Source organism: Nanorana parkeri, unplaced genomic scaffold (assembly GCF_000935625.1).
Source record: "Nanorana parkeri isolate BGI_ZX_2015 unplaced genomic scaffold, ASM93562v1 scaffold921, whole genome shotgun sequence".
NCBI lineage: Eukaryota > Metazoa > Chordata > Amphibia > Anura > Dicroglossidae > Nanorana > Nanorana parkeri.
In genome coordinates, this window is record NW_017307189.1 from 211,391 (window position 1) to 226,631 (window position 15,241).

Below are 15,241 nucleotides of genomic sequence, written 5' to 3' on the forward strand. Positions count from 1 at the left end.
TACAGTATGGGTCCCAACAATGGCTAGCCTAGACTATAGCTACTGGCCAGTAGTGTAGAGAGTCAGAGACTATTTGAGATTGAGGCATTAGTATTACAGTATTACAGTCAAGGATAGCATCTGAGGTAATTTGATATTGCATATTTCAGTATACAGACAGCCGTGGCTACTGAGTGTCAGAGTACCTATTGCTAAGTGTTATTTTCTCAAATTATTGTGTTCATTATTGCATTGTTCTATGTAGATGCACCAATTGTTTAGTAAAACTGTTACAAAACTCTCTAAGGTGTGTTGGTGTGCTGTAGATCCTGTTTGGGCGGTTCATTTGAATTGGTGGACAGAAATACCTGTGTCACTTTGGCGGCTCCTTCAGGGGTGAGCGCTACACCTATGTTTTGCATAAAGCTCCTTTTCCAAAACATTTGCCTACTAGTTAAATTACTTTATGTAAAACATATTGAGCTGCAGCAAAAAAATACTATTCTTGCAATGTCAGTCAATGTACTGTGCAGGCTTTCAGGTCAAATAAAATATTAAGGTTAAATTCCTGTCAAAAAGTTATCTGGATAACATGGAAAAGAATTAGAATATATCATGCTGTTATACCTGTCTGCATCCCCATTGGATACATTTCTCCCAAATGGGGCCACAGAAAGAAAAAAAAGAAACCAAAAACCTAGACTTCTAATTTTATATGCATGCCTTTGAGGCGCAACCAACCATTTCATAAAAGTCAATATAAAAAAAATGTTGCAGTGGAGCATGGCATATATTTATTGTGTGTAGTGATGTCAAATCTAGGCATTTTTTAACCCAACTAGTAGCAGCTTATTTGGGGTGCAAAGGTCCTGCCAATGCTTTTTGAAATGTTGAATACATACAAAAAAAACCTTTTCACTGACATAACAATAGTGACTATTTTAGTAATAAATGTTATCTCTATCTGTGTTGTGACTCCATCCCGCCTCTGTTGAATAACCCGATTTCTTTGCATCTCTGCCCTAAGTCTTAGGCTGATTTCCATACTATTTGCAGGGTACATTTTTCTTCTTTTTCAAAATGTATCAGCTTCTTTGACCAATCTTCATATGCTATTGATGAATACATTTCTTTTTCAAAATGGGTGGGTTGTTGGTGTCTCTACCAGGTCTCCAAGGTTGAACTCTGCACTGCTTTTGCACCTGCTTTCTTAAAAATGCTTTCATCTGTTAACGAAAAAAGGCTTCTCTTTTTGACCTGTCTCAAAGACTGAATTCCAGTTGCTATCCACAAAACACTTTTGACAAAAACCTCTTCTCATTCATTGTGGGCCTCTAAAGATTGTTTCTTCTGCTGGAAATGTGAAGTCATCAGTGCTCTGGCATGGGGTGGTAATGCTGGGTTACCCTATTAAACTCCATGATAGAGACATAGGAACATTAAATAAAGGAGCTTTGTGTCTATAAGATAGCATTTCAAACCACACTTATTCAGTTGCCAAGACTGTCATCATTGAATACAGGTTTGAACTGCTTTGATACCGTTCCTACTTACTGCCTTCTGATGAATTATCTATTGACTAATGTTGAAAAAGAAACCCAGCTTGGTATGTGTTTTGGTATGGACCTAGTCATTGGTAATGCTGTTAGGAGCATGCTTTAACACCCAACATATAAAGGCTAAAGGAATAAAGGAATTGGACAATACTTACACAATAAATTGTGTGAAGAATAAATTTTATCCATCCAGTCATGTGCAGGTGAAATAAGTAAACAGGGATTTTCACATGTTCGGATTATTGAAGTGAATCTTCATACAATTTATTGTGTGAACATTCTCAGCTCCTTAAATCAGCCTCATATTACATGTCTACAACATGTCTACTGTTACTGTGGCCAAACAACTCTATATTTGGTTCTTCAGTCTACAACACATTTTTCTATGCCTATATGCTCAACGTCAAACTGTAGTCTTGTTCTTTCTAGATAAGAAAATGCTTTTATCTGGCACAACTTCCATACAGGGTGAATTGCGAAATATCTTATCAGCCAAAAATGTATTTATGCAGACAGCCCTGCCATACTCTGTTAGGTCATGTCATTTCCTGCACTTCAATTCAAAGCATGCAACTCAGACCATAAAGCTCCAATAAATATCTTCCCAGCCTATGATTGGAAAGGAAAGGACCAAAAGCTCTCCAATTCAGTTATCCCTGTGCTATATCCTCTGTCCCAAGAATAGCACAACAGTGCAATGCAGTAGAGTCTGACTAGCACATGAGGTGCATTGGTGCACTGCCGTGCCATTCATTTGAAATGGCACCCAATGCGCCTTTCCCAATGTACTTTTATTGCAGCACACCACAGTTCACAGTAAACACTACCAAGTGTTGTGGTGTGGTATGCTCCTAAAAAATAGTGCAAGCATCTTTTTGTGGTTCATTTTTGGTGCGTTGGGAAGCCCATTTAAAAGATTGGCCTGCCTTAATGAAACACATATTAATGCACATCTGAACGCATTAACATGTGTGCATTTATGCATGACGTATATGTAAATGGTCTCTTAAAGATTTTTAATGAATGCGTAATTGGATTAAACATCCAAACATTTTCCTTTAAAGTTGATTCCAATCAAGGGGTATCTCAGAATAAAGCCTGGTTATTACAGAGCGGATACATTCATATTTTGTTATACTTAGCCTTTTACGTGTTAAAATCAGCTAGTGATAGTAATTCTGCTGTTACATCAGAGTTCCTACGTCATTCTCAAAGCTCAAGCACTTCCAGGTAGTGTCAAGCATTGCTCGCCCTGTTCTGCTTTAGGAACATTTCTATTATCCAATGAGGCAGCTCATCATAGTGATACGCCAATTGGAAAGGGTGGAAGGCAGTATATGGTAGTAGACAAGCTTTGGTACTACCAGTAAATGTTGGCATTTTGTGAATCAGATCAGGTGTGAAATTAGAGTGAGACAGAAGGATGCTGCATGTATGTGCAGGAACCTCGAGGTACCTGCACTTTAAAAAAAAAAAAAAAGGTTCTGACAAATATAAAGAGATATGGGCAGTTTACTATGCCAACACAAGAGCAGCAATGAGGTGCCAAACACAGTAAGTCATACCAACTTTTAATATTTCCTATTTGATCAGTAAAGATTAGTCATAACTAATGAGCTGCAACACTTTGCGCATTGTTTGCCTAACTTTGTGTAGGCATGAGTTCGTTGAAACAAATATATTTAATATTCGATTAATTGAGACATTTTTTGACAGTATTGACATTTTGCAAACAGGTCTATTAATGCTCTTCTTTTCTATAACTCCATTAAGCAAACATTGTACGAAATGTTCGGCAATGGATAGCTGCACAGAAAATGTTAATACAAATGTTAAGAGAAATATGTAAATATTTAGGTCTCCTAGTATATATTACAATCTTTTCAAACTCAAGCTGTACTCTTAACAGCTTCTAAAGTTCCCTGTTAATGGAAACGTGTACTAAAATAAATATGGGGTCTGTCTTGAGCTTCTTTATAAAAATGCTACTTACCTGGCTGCCACAGACTTCAATACTTTCTAAGCCACAGACTCTCCTATTCATCAAATTAGGTTAAAAAAAAACCCATATCTTCTATTTGTTCCTGGTCAGAGATTCAGAAGCACTAAGCAATTGGATCGAAGTTATGGCCAGGGTACCAGCCACAAACTCCTTACACAAGCCTTATGCAGAGCAAAGTATTAGAGGCTTGGGAGCTGAGAATGTTTTCCTTGTCCCGTCATGCTAAGAGCAGTGAAAGCATGCAGTTGTAAAACTAAATAGCATCCGCATTGTTTTTTTGGCAATGTACTGCAGGGAGAAATGTGACCTGTGAGAGAACCCAATTTTTCTTCCTAAAAGAATTATAACATTCCCTACTTCCAGGTGTGTTGGATGCCTGTTCCCCTGTTTCACTTTGTGGTACCTTCCACCAATGCCCAGGAGGGGACACCGGCATTCAACGCTCCTGGAAGTGTGGAATGTTAAAGACCTTTCAGCAATATTCTCTCAACTTGTTAAAGAAATGGAGACAGGGTTACTCTAAACCAAGTCATCACTTGGCCCAACTCCCCCTTTTTTAAATGAAAAATAAATTGTCCAATAGGTTTGGAATAAAAAAATTAGCTTCTGCTACAATATTCCCCTTCTGTCTGGTGCTGTTTCCTGCAGACTCAATGCTCGGTGCACAGCACCAGCAACTTTCGGGTTTGAATGATGCCTAAGGTCATCTAACCGACTTCCTGTGAGCCCAGGCTTTCATGGACATATTCCCTTTGGATCATACCAGGCTGGATTCATAGTAATCTTGGATAGATCTGAGCTTACACATCAATATGTGAGCATCACTTGAGTCTGTGAGTAAGAAATGCTTGCTGCCACAGTCTGAATGATTCAAGGAATGTAAAAAAAATAGATGTGGGGGGTTACAGGAGGGGGGCAGCAAAGGGAACCAAAAATCTGGAGTTGGTATTTAAGACATTTAGCAGTAAGGATTTATATCAATATATTTGATCCACTAAACATATTTTTCAAATAATTTAAAATAAATAGTTACACATGTATTGTACACATCTCGTGTAAATGAGCCTAAAGGTGGCCAAACACTTTACAACCATCGCAAGACCTTAGTCTTGCAATGGTTGTAAAGTAATTAAAAAAACATACGATCTGCCCATCTTGGACAGGCAGATCGTACTCTCGATCATCGCAAGTCCGCAATCCCACTGACCGCAATGCTGAACGGGCAGTGTGCGCGCGCGCACACCGGCCCGTTCGGCATTTGTCTCCCGAGCACCGTTCAAACCAGCCAAAAATCGTACGATTTTCGGCTGGTTTTCTAGCGTGCTCCCTAGACAAAAGACGTGCGACAGTACAGTAAAAACGGTTGCACGTCTTCTATACACTTTGCGATTATCGTACAATCGCAGGATTTCCCGCGATTATCGTGCGATAATCACACAGTGTATGGGCACCTTACAACTCACAGGATTCTGCAGAAACTAATCAGTACAAATGCTTAAGTGATGATTTGATCAGGTTTCTATTTAGAAAGGCAGACTCTGGGCAGAAAATCCCACTGCATGTGTTCCAAGGTTCCAAGTATTTGGAATGGAAAAACTTTTGTGTACCATTAAAAATCTTTTCTAACTTAGTTAAATGACTTTATTGCATTGGAGGTAAGTTAAGGTTATCTGCAGCAATCATCCAAATCTAAAATCATACAAGCTGCCATCTAAATAGTCACAGGTACAGAGCACATTCACATCTCGCTTGCCTTTCCAACATTCAAAAAAAACCTTAACAAAGGTGTTACAAATGTAGTTTTCAAATACTCACCATTGACTAAAGGTAGTTTCTCAGTTGTCTCCATTTCTGCTCGGTAACTGGCATGCATTTTGTTAAGTAAAGCACAACAGCCATAGACATGAAAAGTAAATTTTATTAAACATGTTTACATAACATGAGTTGGAAGTTTATTTAAAAGCACAGGGGGGTGTTAAGACAAGTGGTCAAAATAGAAAGATACTACCCAATTATAATTTATTTGTTTTGGCCACTAAGACAGTACATAATCTATTAGTGCACCAGTGCTTCAGTTCTTCCTGCTCAGCAGGTCAAGCAGTAACCTATTGTTGCCCTACAGAAATATGGGCATAATGGTTTCAGCCTGTATAATAACAATAAATAGTTCACTTGGTGCAGGCAGTATGTCTATGAATCAAAACCTAGTGTGTACACAATTTCTACATGTGTTACAGCCCCACAGTAGGAATCTACACCAAAATATTTATCAGAAGGAATTTGGTCCGTACTACATTACGTTTCCATAGGGTAAAAAATAATGTCCATCTATAGGCATTTAGCACCAGACTAACACAACTAGTCTGGCAAAAACCTGCAAAATGTCTATAAGAAAAATGGATGGCTTAGAGTTCTTGATTATGTCATCAGAATTACGGGCAAACTGTACAAGTACATGCAACATACAAGTTGGCCTATGTGAAACTAACACACATTATTGAATTACCTTTTTTGTCTCTGTTTTTTATTTTTTTTTAACAAAACGTGCATGCAGCTCTGAATTACTCTATGTCATGCTGCTCTACTTGTGTGACCACAAAATTGAATGGCGCAAAAAAAGGTGGGGTGGGGGTCATACCAATGCACCTGCTGTCTGCAGCTTTTAGCACATATACAGAATTCACAAGGAGTTTCAAGGCCGAGAATGGACAAAGTCACCGCTAACTGAAATAGAGGAGGGAGGGGTTGATTTTCTAGTCCCAAAAAAGTAAAATATTTTGCGTTTAAAAAATCAAGCGTTGTGCTTGCATCAATCTCAAACAAATGTAAACAAAAATCTGATAAAAATATTAGTAAGTGCAGAATATTTCTACTGGAATTTCCAGTGAATTTTTAAACAGCTCATACCTTGCTCTACCCAGGACAGACAAGGGTGTCTAAAGTGACACATATCATAGATGCCTGAGTACAGCTCAAAGTGTCATATGCTCATTCCCACCATTGCTTGGTAATCTCGGATGTAAAATACACATTGTTTTCTTTAACACGAAAAACAAGTACAGCGACTGGCTGATGGCAAACAAAACAACACGGACAAAACATTATTTGTAAATGCCAAAGTCATAAAATCTCTTGCATCAACCTCAGCATTAGTTGCAGATAGGATTCTTCAATCCTCTCCCATGCTTAGAAAAACAACAGAAATCAAACAGAAAATATCATAATCTGTACTGCAATCCAAAATCTATAAAATAAAAGTGGAATTTTTTTTCATATATATTATATATTATATCCTCTATTTTTAGTTTATTTTTTGTAAAGAATATTTTTAAGCAATCATTTATTCCACAGACTATCATAGTCAAACAAAAAAAAATAACACAAACAAGTTGGCTTTTTTTTTATCAATCTGCATTTTGGACAATTAAAAGTTGGCAACCTGGTCATGTGATATAAAGAAAGCTGTTGCATTCATACTGATTTTTGTAGTGTTATTCAATTTCTGTAAGAACAAAGATGCATGTTGTCACACCTAGACAGGGATTTTGTGGCATGCAACTGCTGCACTGCAGCGTCTGCATATCAATTCCTAGCCCTGGTGCCAGAATGCGGGAGTTTAGTGCAGACAATTGCTGTGCTCCAATTAAATGGCAGCATGCAGTATAATACATAAAATACATCTGTGGCTCCAAGTTGTGTAACACTACATGAAAAAAGCAAGGTCATTAATAATAGGACAGCACTACATAGCAGTGCTTCTCAAAGTCACTGTAAGTATTTCAGGCAGCAGGGAATATTACACAGAATTGTAGCCATTATCACTTCTGTAATGCTCAGCTTTCACAAAATCAATAAAAAGGACAAAAAGCGTTGTGAGAATTATCACAAATGCTTTTTTTTTATGAAACTGGCAGATTAACACATTATATTAAAAAAATAATGGAATTAACAAGTATAAAATAGGTGGAAATACCAATATGATAACACTGCTTATGATCTGTAAAAATGTATCACAAACATTTCTAACAGAGTGAAAGCTTCCAGTTTGAATTCAATGTCACCTTTACTATACCACTGAGCATGTGTGACTCCCAATAGTGCTGAACGGTATGTTCGTTTACAGTACTCATATTCTTGTTTCTCTCTGCCAATATAAGATCTTTTTTGGATCACTACTACAGGCAAAAAAAATAAAAATGATTGTCTGTCTCCAGCAATGCTTTTGATCGTGTAAATATACCTCTCTGATTCTTTTATTGGGCATTAACATTGTGATTACATCAGGCTATACTGCCTTCCAGTTCATTAAGACCTAATGGAAGGAGGCCCTGTTGAACTTTCAAGAGATGACTGGGAAGCCCTGCGGGTTAAGGGTGTCAGTGTTGGATCCACTAATGACGAAGGCGGAAACAACTTGTACCATCCAATCACCACACTAGACAGATCAAGTTCTTCCAGGAGAATCTGCGCAACACCCATGAAGCTCTTATGATCCATTCGGCCATAGTCTCCCCAGACAATTACCTTGAAAAGAAAAATAATAAAGTTTGAAACAAGGATTACAGACAGATTATAACAATATATGGTCACGCTTGTCTGTGCTTTATTGTTTATGCAAGAATGTATCTATAAGAGATGAGTGGGTCTATATGGTCCAATTAAGATCTGAAGGATCCACCAGACCTTAAATATCCACATATTAGGGTCTCTGACTTAGATAAAGTTTTGTTTAAGGCTAGTTCTTACAAGCATAAAGGCTAGTATCAATATTTTTAGAAAGACTACAAGTATGCAAGTCTGCTCTATTGATAATAGGTGTATGTTAATAAGGGGCCTAAAAATAAAAGAAAGAAGTTCTACTTTTAATATATCAATGGTGGGCAATCTTTTTTTATAAAACCAATTTGACCTTTTCTGGGACCCGAAATGTGAGTTTTGAAAAACTGATCTGTAAATTGTTATCGTGAAAAAAACATTAATGGGCAAGCTGAAGTCCCAGTTCCTATTTACTTTTACAATAAAAGTAACAATTATGATTATTTTAATATTTTCTGACCATGGGTGATATTTGAAAAGCAAACACTAAATGTGAATCATTTGGAAAAAAAATAATCATAGAGAAAAAATAATCAAATACTGACATAAGGTTATACCGGTATGTTTTCTGAGGGCTAATTTTTTTAGTCAATATCCATGTATTTTTATTTATTCCTTTTTTATTCATTCAAATTTGTTTGTGAAGACAGAATTCTTCTTCACTGTGTTTTATGTTTCTGTGTGTTTTATCATTTAAAGCCCTTGTATGTGTGCACTTTTTATATTAATGTGAAGGATGTACATAAAGCCTTAAAATAATATTAGGATGCTAATAAATACATAACTTAAGGTAGTGTTTAAGAGCATAATTGTTTATTTGATGGGCTTCATCTGGTATAACACCAACATGCTAGAAGAGCAGGACAATTCTTTGCGCAACAAAGTTGACTAGAAGCTTGCACTGTATCTGATCTATAGCAGATGTAGACCCTTGACCAAACACAGAAGAGCAACCCTTCCTGGAATATGTCTTGTTACCATACTGTTCATGGACGTCACTGCACAAATTTGGTGGGTAAAAGGTAGTGACTGTGCAATGTCCTACTTCTCCACTCATAACAAGCCTATAACAAGCTTTGCACTTGAGGGGGCTATAGTGTTTAAACCAACTGTCAAAGACAAGAAAATCTGAAGGGCATATATGAGCCTTTAAAGTGATGTTTACGTCATACAGTACATATCCATAGTTTATTTTCATTCTAATCTTTTTTCCATAACAATGAACTGCATACAGTTAGTAAGTACTGATGGAGAACATTCAGCTAGCAAGATACTCAGGCTCCTAAACCTATTATTGCCAGCTTTACCTGAAGCACCTTTCCATGGGAATTTTCTTCAAAAACCAAGGTCTGTTGATAAAGGGGATCAAGTGTCTTTCGTGCAATTCTTGTCTTCTTCTTGGCTACACATGCTCCATTTTCTAAAAGGTACACCTTGACATACGGAGCTGAAAACAAAGGTAAATGTGTTAAACAATGTTTTCAAGTGGGTACAGTATTACCGCTTTAAACTATGGGATAAGCAAATATTGTCTAAATATAGGAGCCATGTGAATTCTTACTTAAAACTGTGCTTTGTGTATTACTTCCAGATCTGTGCAGTAATTCTGCGTGAAACTTTACCTCTGCAGGAGCTTCCTGTAATAAAGACCAGTCACTGCCGCTCTCTCTGCTTGTACAGTCTTGTGGTCATGTAACCAACCCCCTGCAGTTTCCTTGCTGCATCCTCTCTGAGAGCTCAGCGTTGCACAGGCTATATACAAATCAGTGATGATGTCACTGCTACTTTGACATGATAAGAGTGGATTTACATCATATGTGGGTACTGAGGATTATATTTAAATGAAAGTTCTTATGGCCAGAGTTTAGCTTAACATATTGCTATATATTTTTGTTCAAAATATGGAACTTTATGCCAAATCTTCCAAGACTGTGCTCCAGTTGGCTAATAATAATTTCATACTGTGACAGATCTAAATGTATTTGTGACCGGACTTTAACACTGCCACAATTTTTAGGTAAACCAGTGATCTGTGATAGGCAGCCTCAGTAACCAACAGTGAGTGACAAAGTGGAAAAGACAGGAGAGCACTTAAGGTGACACTCAACTCAGGAGTTAAATCATAAAAATACATTCAAGTACCCTAACTATTAACAAAAATGTATCTTAATGGTGTATCACTCAGCTGTAGATCCTCAAATAATTTCTGAATTGGTGCTGACACGCTGTCCTTCCTTCTGGAGGGTGGCTACTTTTGTTCCCCATGGTCCCTGTGTGTGTTGTAAAGTAGCCACCGATCCAAGCTCATTCCTGTGATGGACTACAATCACAGTACAAATTAGTAACTAAACGTGAGATTGTTGTCCATCACAGGACAAGACTGTAACCTCTTCTCCAATATATTTAAAACTAAAGTGTACATTTTGTCTACCGAGCTGTGAGGTACAACCTTTCTACATGAGAGCTAAAGTTCTCTAATACAACATTTCCTATAGGATACAGTAATGGTGAAGCAGAGGTGTGGATAACCTCATGTCCATAGTTAGTCCTGCCACATGTCTAATTATAATCTACTAACATGCAGAAAGCCTTCAAAAGATGGAGTTGGGAATCTCAGCCTGCAGAATCTCATGGCTAATATTTTTAAGGCAGTGAATATGACCGTTACCAAAAATGCACCTGAAAGTTTCTCTTGCAGAAAATGTTAACTGAATGTCAGATTCACTGCTTAATAAATATGCCCCAATATTATAAGTGTTTCCAGAGTATAAGATAGCAAGAAGTACCCAGGCACTTAGACTGTGTCCATTGAATTTGAATACTATATTCAGGCTATATTTTTATCTTTACCATTGTACCAGTGGCATAACAATCGCCATAGCAACCCAGGCGGCCGCTATGGGGCACGGGCACAGGGGGGCCCGGCCAGGCCATCCCTCTGATGCTGTGTGGGCCGCCTGGGTCGCTATGGCATGTAAGGGTGCTGGCTGTCACTGACACAGCTCAGCAGCGGCGTTTCCCCCCACAGCCGCTGTGGAGCTGTGTCAGTGACAGCCAGCATTCGCAGTGAATGAGGAGGCGGGGCCCGCCTGAGAGCAACCCCTCCTCCTCTTACATCACTGGCAAGCGACCTAAGAGCAGGTGGGGCCAATGATGTATGAGGAGGCGGGGCCCATCCATAGAAGAGGAGACGGGGCCCAGGTACGTAAAAGGAGGCGGGGCCCCCGGCAACCACGGCGGCGGACAGCGCTGACAGGTAAGAGGTGTGCAGCCCATCTGAGACCCTGCAGAGCTCACTATAGAGAGTCTATGGTGGGCTCTGCAGGGTCACTCTCAGTTGGGCTGTTTGGTATATCAGGTGGGCTCTGCAAGTGGCATAACTAGCAATCATGGGGCCCCATACAAAATTATGCTATGGGGCCCTGTGATTATTAGTTACGCCCCTGCATTGTACACATGCTTTGCACTTTGTGGCTGGATTTGTTCAAATGGAGAACTAGACAGAAGGACTGACTTTGAACTTTGGACTTACCTGGTGTGGATTTCGAACCAGGTTTTTGTGTTAGACCTCGGGCTCTTATTACTTCAACCTCTAGCTGTCCTTTCTTATCTACCATTCCAATTTGTATGTCACCTGAAACAAAACATTTTATTTTTACATAAATTAGGTATAATTGATCATAGATTATCATTGCATAACTGTTTAAAGCATAATTCCACCTCTAGGCAAGTTTTTAGTAGTAAATGCAGCATAAAGGCAACAAAGGCTTTCTTATATTCACCTTTCGTTCACAAGTTTTTACTACAGTTTTGCAAACACAAAGGCACAAACTACAGAGATCATTCATGTCAATGCAATCTCAGTCAAAACTAAGCTGGGTGCAGGTTTACAATCAGCTACAAGACCCTAAAATCTCATCTTACATAAAAAGGCATACCATTGAGGGTTGCATACACCATAGCAAATCTTTAGCCTACATTTATGAGCGAGTTTAAAGGCAGTTATTGTCCTACTGGCATCCAACAAATGAAAACGGTGAAAGAGGCAAGGAGACATAGCAAAGAGGAAAGCTAGTAGCAAATAGAGAAAGAGAGACTGCTTATATTCATCTTCATCTAAACAAAATCTGACTTTGTCCCTTCTGCTCTTTGAATTTATTTGTAAATATATTTGCTCATGGCTCATAAAGCAGTGTTCAACCTTTTAGAAGGGAAAATATGTAACATGATAGAAGGACGAGTCTTCCGTAAAAGCTAGCCATTCATGGCTCCCATTTTGGCTGATTCCTGTTGACACCATTAACAGAATTTCTCAAAACTGGAGCATACAAAATCTGAGGGGGTTGTGCATGGCAACTAATCAGCCTCTCGCTTTCATTTTTACATCCTAACTGATTGGTTGCCATGCACAGCTGCTCCAGATTTTGTCTGCTCCAGTTTTGATAAATCCCCTCCCCCCCGTGTTCTTTTGTTGATTTAAATGTTGATTTAAAAATCGACTGACCTGCATGCAAAATTATTGGCCAAATAGTGGCCGCATCCAATCCGATACAATTACTGTTCAGGTATCCAGACAACCTGTCTGAATAGAAATGCTGGCACTGGAGTTTACTCCATCCACACTTTTTATTGCAGATTGGGAATCGTGGGCTGAACTAGAGACATCTAAACGTATATGGTTAGCTTTAATATGCCTTTACGGTTTATTCAGAGAACAAGACTTTAAATGCTCCCTGATGTCCTAGGCGCAGCCTGCTTGGGTAAAGTATCACTTGGACAAGATATATTGCTGCTGTTTTTCACTTAAAACAGCCACCACCTGAGCACTCCCAATTCCCTGCTGTCAAGGAACAAGCAAACATATTTATCAAGTCATTGTTTATAGGAACAATTGTTGGGTGCACTGAGCGCACATGGCCAGCTCCTATTTAGTGTAACTAGGCATATTTTAAAGGACTGATTTTAAGTTGATATAGCCAGTATACTATTAATGAAGAACTCCACAGAAAATTATTATTAACCCTTGCAGTGGGGTTACCCCCACTGCAAGGGTTAGATGCTTGTTTGGTCTAGGGAGGAAAATAAAAAAGTTATACTCACCTGATCTTCTGAGCTGGCTGGCTCTGAGACCAGTCCTTGGAGTCTCTCTCCCCCTACACTGCAGCAGTCTAAGGGCCCCTAAAAGCATCATGTTCTATACACAGTTTATAGAACATGAAGAGACTGAGGGACATTTATCGCTGCGGTGTAGGACGAGACAGGCTGGAGGAAGCGCTGGCTCGCTCTGAGGATCGAGTGTGTATATCTTTGTTATTTTTACCCTAGACCAAAACAAGCATTTAACCACTGAAATGCGAGGTTAGTCCCACTGCAAGGGTTAATAACAATTTTCCCCCGGAGTTCTGCTTTAAGTTTTGTGCACACGCAACATTCCTAATTTAATGGAAGAACATTTTAAATGAAGCTAAGCAACAGATACAACAAGTTTATTGCAACATGATTTATTAAATGTAAAAAAAAAGTTTGCATTGCACATTTATAATTTAATTTTAAAAAATTAAGATTGCTGTCAGTTTATGATTTAAGATGTCACATATTTTTTGTATTATTCCTTCATAAGTTTCCTAATATTGAATGCACTAATATATTGTTAAAGACATTTCCTTGACTATTTCCATCTTTACAGTAAGGCTTAAGACTTCAAGGCTTAAATGGTCATGTTTCATAGTGTTTAGTCTAACTTCTCAAGTTATATACAACACACTCCTGTTCAAAGATTACACTTCCCTTTCATGCATTGCTCAACACGAAGTTAAACATGCTAGTACAATTTTGTTTCTGTTAAAATAGACAGCAGAGGGTGCCAACACATTGTAAGAGATATTGCATTACATGTGATGTAATGCATTACAGCACCTACAACTGTAACGCAATCTCCTTGAGATTAATTACTATATTTACTAAGTTTTTAGCCAAGACATACTGATAAGATAAACATATTTAATCTTTTAGATACCAAAATTTACACAAATGTTTAAACTGCCCTGTAAATTCAGTGTAACTTCATCTCCTCAATTCTCCTTCAACATCATTACATGCACAACAAATATATATATTCGCAAATTTTGTGCAAGACATTCATGCATCTAAGACTACGGGATTGATTTACTAAAGGCATATAGGCTGTTTACTTTGCAGGGGAATTTTGCAAGAGATGTGTCCCCTTGGTTTTAGGCTGGGTTCACACCTAACCTTTGTTAACCCCGATCCACTCTCGGGAATACCAATGGCAACGCGCGGCAAAACGCCCCAAAAAAGCTCCTGTACTTCTTTGGGCGTAGGGCGTTTTGCAGCGCGTTCTGTCCAGAAACCACACTGATCCGTAGCCGCCCTGGTGTGAATGGGGACTAAAGGCAAATAGGCCATTTACTTTGCAAGGAAATTTGCATTTTGAAAGGGATTTTTGCCTTAGTTTAGTCAATGAGGTGAAACTTTGCTGACTTGAATCATCCAATTATGTGCAAGCAAAAATACAGTTTTTTAAAAATCTTGCTTGCCTGTGTTTGAGTATTCTTTGAATCACCAAGTTAAAGGAAAATTCCCTTGCAAAAAGAACAACCTATTTGCCTTTATTAATTCAACCCCCCTAATCGCTGTTGAATTAACTGGTTTAAAGCAGTGTTGCGTTAGTAAGTGTGGACCTCACCTCCTATATACTTGTGCGTATAGATACCATGCACCTCCTATATACTTTGTGCGTATAGATACATTTGAATTAATAACACTATTTTTCGAAGTATCCTCAACTCTAGTACAGTCCTAAAGGAGAACTATGGGGTTAAGGCTTTTCCCCATAGTTCTCCTTAGGGTAACGGGAGGACACAAACTAGCGTCCTCCCGTCACCCTAGGCTCAGTATATCGCGAGCTACCACACAAACTAGCGTCCTCCCGTCACCCTAGGCTTAGTATACCGCGAGCTATAGCTCGCGGTATACTGAGACGCCGCAGTATACCGCGAGCAGCTGCTCGCGGTATACTGAGACGCCACAGCTGAAGCGGATCCTGACAATTGTGCCGGGATCAGCCCAGCTGCGTGAGTGGCAGCTG

At 38.8% G+C, this 15,241-nt stretch overlaps 1 protein-coding gene across 1 annotated transcript in view; it reads right to left on the reverse strand.

The window, feature by feature from the left end:
* Window positions 1–5,437: 5,437 nt before the first annotated feature.
* RIMS1 (regulating synaptic membrane exocytosis 1) overlaps window positions 5,438–15,241 on the reverse strand; it is a 285,605-nt gene continuing 275,801 nt past the window's right edge. Inside the window, exons 29-31 of the mRNA XM_018566132.1 lie at window positions 11,666–11,767; window positions 9,441–9,580; window positions 5,438–8,061 (exon numbers count right to left, since the gene is read on the reverse strand). The gene's annotated coding sequence lies outside the window, so the exon portion shown is untranslated. The remainder of the gene's footprint in view (window positions 8,062–9,440; window positions 9,581–11,665; window positions 11,768–15,241) is intronic.